This window comes from Cupressus sempervirens, chromosome 3, assembly GCF_028749045.1.
Source record: "Cupressus sempervirens isolate cs-2001-9-10 chromosome 3, ASM2874904v1, whole genome shotgun sequence".
Lineage (NCBI taxonomy): Eukaryota > Viridiplantae > Streptophyta > Pinopsida > Cupressales > Cupressaceae > Cupressus > Cupressus sempervirens.
Genome location: NC_143120.1, coordinates 165,398,383 through 165,402,837, shown reverse-complemented (window position 1 = coordinate 165,402,837; position 4,455 = coordinate 165,398,383). Strand labels below are relative to the sequence as shown.

The window sequence follows — 4,455 nt, the reverse complement described above, 5'->3', positions numbered from 1 at the left end:
CTTTATGCCAAGATTCACTTAGAAGATTCAGTGGTTCTAATCAATGCCTCTATTAACGGGGTTTCTTTTCATGGAAACTGAAATATGCTTATAAGAACAAGTATGGAGTCTCCTAATCAATGAATCCTTTCAGAAACTAGCTATCATATGCATTCAAACATGTAGGAGTAGTCAAAGGGCCCTTGGTCTAATCGTGAAGTTGAATGGCTCACAAAGAACCCACCAGGGATCAAGTCTTGCTGAGTGCAAGGTCCAAAGACATCCTTGGCTCTTAGCCGAAGAGGTTTCAGGCACGCGTGGGCTCGTATCGGATACCTGTGGATGACCTCCATCAAAAAAGAAAAAAACATCTAGAAGTAATTGTCACTACTGTAGTCAATTTTGTACAATCAGTTTGGTCAATTGCAATTGTTCCTGGAAGGAATGTACTCAAATATGATTTCATACATGCGTCAGAAATCAGCAGAAATCAACTAAAGTTTGACCCAATATCAAATAAATAGACATTTTTCCTTCATCACATTGCATTTCATTTCTCTTGGCTGATGTAAACCCTAACCTCGAAATCCCAAGAAATCGACTGAATACCCAAATCTGTGAGCAATATTAAACCAAGAGAGGGATTGACTATCATGAAATGGTTGCATAAAAGTCATGCTGAGTGTGGGTCTCTTTACATTCCTGTGAGAGAGGTGTTATACAGAAGCTGAGTGTATGTCATTACATTCCTGTGGAGATAATTGTGGAGATAATGTGAATGGTGGAGAATTATTGCAAAATTAGACTATTTAGAAAAAATGGAATAATGTGGATGGTGAAAATTCTTGCAAAATGTAGATGGTAAAGAATTCTAAACTATTTAGAAATTGCAAGAACTTTTAGTAAACACAGTAAACACAGAAATTTAGAAATAGTAAACACAGAAAACACAGAAATCTGGAAACTTTTATTTGTTAAGTTTGGAGACAATCTTCCATATTAACATAGAAGAGAGCAGCAGTAAAGAACTTGCACCTAAAAGAGCTAAAGTCCCATACATGCCTAGTAAAGCAACTGATTGCTGTTAATTTGTGTCAAACCATGCCCAATATTTTTTCAACTGAGATAATATGAAAATATTAAGAAGTATAATTTTATAATATGTATAAATCTCTATAAACACTGAGAAATCGAGATATACCAATGAACAAACATCCATCAGAAATGGCAAAAATATTTTAACTTAGATTGAAAATTTCAAGAAAGTGAAACTGGTCTCCAGAATCCAAATAAAAATGTTTTGTGTAAGCCAATTTTTTTAATTGGCAGGAGCTTAACCAACATAAGCAACTTTTAGCATACAAAGTAAAAAGTAATATGGAATAAAATGTCAGAAAAAGCACACTCAGAGGGAAAAGGCACAGTCAGAGGCCATATTTTTCCAGTCTACTACTGGGATAGGCTAGGAGTAGGTATAGAGCCTAGTACATGATAGAGTGACAGTTTCTATCCAGTGCAATAATCCTTGCAACTAAGGATGCTCGCTTAAGAAATCTAATATTTTTTAAGAACATCAAATATTGATCTTCATCATATCCTTCATCATCTTCATAGGGTTGTTGAATCTCCAAGATTTCGAGAGAGGGTGTACTCTGAAGCTAACAACTTATTATTTCAACCTCTTTGTGGCCAAACTCAAAAATTTCTATGCTAATCTTCTTGAGATTAAGATGTGGAGGAGTAAAGAAAACAGGTACAGCCATCTCCTGCATTGCAATCAATAATTTAAGACTTGTTCTAATAAATATTAATCATTCAAATTCAACACATATGACATAAAACGATCAATATTTGATAATTTTCTGGGTAGATTATGTAGCAGTTTTTCATCAATATTTTGGATCACATACTATGATCCATCATCATGATGATAAGAGAACATAATGAGATCCTAAGGTGTTTTTCTGATCTTCTAGTTATGCTCTCTTTATCAGATCCTGATTATGGATCATGGACTCCGATGGAAAAACTTGATTAAAAACTCCTACAAAATCTATAGAAAAACTGTCAAATATTATCGATGAATTTTGAAAATCTATTCTCTTCAACTAAAACTATCAAACTTATACAAATGATCCAGAATTTATGTAGTTTTTGTACATACCTGATTAGATAAGCCCAATATAAAGAACATCTGAAGATTTGGAAGCCTGTGAAACAACTCGAATAGAGGAAAATACATATTTTATTCCCTTACCAAGGCTATGGTAAGTTCTTGGAGCGATTGAAAAATTCCCAGGATGTCAAGAAACCTTGCTGGAGATATTCTAAGGTAAGCATGTTCAGGTAGGGATTCCAGTTGCACTTTCCTCAAAGTATCTCCACCGTACATTTCAAGATGAGTGACTGCATAAGAAAGCTCATTCACTCTTAAATCCTCAATCATGAACGCCTTCATAATCTTGAGTTTTGGGCAGTCAACTAACACGGACTGGACTCCATCCTGAGAAATTATATTCAAATGTTCAATAGTGGATGAAGAGATCACCGAATGAGTTAGCCCAAAACAATCTGTCATTTCAAGAATCTGCAGAAGTGGACAGAGTTTTAACAATCATCACCGGGAGAGTAACCCTGCCAGGAGGTGTCTATGTGAAAGCCCTCGAGATCTCTAGAGTGCTGAAGCATCATTTTTGAAATTATATCACTGGAAGTGGTTTGAGGGAAGGTGAATGCAGGCATTTGAGTGTAGAGAAACCTCCACCTGTTGGAAAGAACACAAGATCTGACGGCTTCTTTCAGTGGCAATTTTGATAGTATGATGGAAACAAGAGGATCAGGAAGTGCATCGAATGCATCATGACCAGATCTCACACCGCCTGTCATTGACATTGTTGATAACATGAAAGAAAGAACAGATTTGGAAGATACATTGTAGCCAGACATGATCTTATGAGGAGATGCAGAGAATCATGAAATGGAAGACAATAAATAAGAGCAGTGAGAAATTTAAATAAATAAAACTTGTAAGAGTGGATGCCATCCCCTTATTGCCCTTCACAATTATTTTCTGGTAGCTTTGATAATTATAGGTTGGAAGTTTCAGCCCCATTAGATTTTTAAAAACTGGGCAATGAATTGTGAAATGACCCTAGCTATAAAGGTCACTAAATCCCAATATTGTACTGTGGCAATTCGTCAAATAATTTGCAAACAGGCTCTGATACCACTGAAATAACCCTGACAGGTTATTGCTTTCTCCAACACCAAAAAAACTTAAAACATCAAAAGTTTGACATTTTGTCAAACAATTAGCAATCGAGCTCTGATACCACTGAAATATCCTGGCAGGTATTTGCTCCTTTTTACACCCAAAACCTTTAAACTTTAAGGGTTAGACATTTTGCGAAACACTTGGTGAACAATGACCCCGAGTGCAATGTTTCATATCATCCATCAAATTAATGGTTATTATGACGCAAACCCATTCAGAGAAAATCTCATTATCTTACAAGTTCTGAAATTAGTACTTCCAGTTATTCACCAATTAAAAGATTATCTGATACCAACAATGTATGGAAACTGGTCACCTGTAATGTTCGTTGGTATTTCATAAGCTGGAAACTGGCGATGTAAAAATGCCCACACTGCTCCTATTGACTTGTCCACACGGCTGGGATTACATTCGTAACAATACTGTTGCTGCTAGATCAACCCTGAACTACCGCACGGTCTTATTCAGACTTACTCCAGTTATTATGATGACTGTTCCCTCTATATCATAATTCAGGAATGCACATTCAAACTCGTCCTCAGTCCGTCACTGCTACTGCTGTGTTTGTGTAACCTCCAAATTGAGTCCGCCGGTTTCAAAGGGTAGTATTTGGAGCAGCACAATATTTTTGGAGCTGATGCTGAATGTTGCAAGATACTCCTACCCCGGCTTAAGGTTTCATCGAATTCAGGTTTCACAATGCAAACAGATCCTAAGGCGTGCCTTGATAACTTCATCTTCCGAATGATAGTAATGTTTTAATAGAGAGAAAATATCCATTACACTAATATCCCGTTTATCCTTACAATCAATAAGTCCTGCTCCATAGCGGACGAGCGTAGCACTTGTCCTTTCCACTGAACGATATCCTTTCTTGACTGCCGCACAGGTTTCTATAATCGTCTGCCACTATAATTGTAATTAAAGCTGCTAGCCCGAAATTCTCATCCCAATTTGGTGTCTCCTGTATTTTTAACAGATCGCAATCTGCTAAAAGATGCCCGGCTATTAAGTCCACTGCGGATCGCAAGAGATGGAAGTTCGTATCTGAATCTTTCCCCTGATCGCCTATCAACACTGCTGTTGGTGGAGCCTGATCGCGATATGCAAATGGAAGTCGAGACAACTGGTTGCGAAGGAAATCGATGCCGGTTGGAAACACCAAATGCGCCTCTGCCCTTTGATCTCAGAGATCAGATGAC

General features: G+C 37.2%; 1 pseudogene; it reads right to left on the bottom strand.

The window, feature by feature from the left end:
- Positions 1-1,460: 1,460 nt before the first annotated feature.
- LOC149565285 (F-box/FBD/LRR-repeat protein At3g26920-like) lies at positions 1,461-2,925 on the bottom strand (annotated as a pseudogene).
- Positions 2,926-4,455: the final 1,530 nt, after the last annotated feature.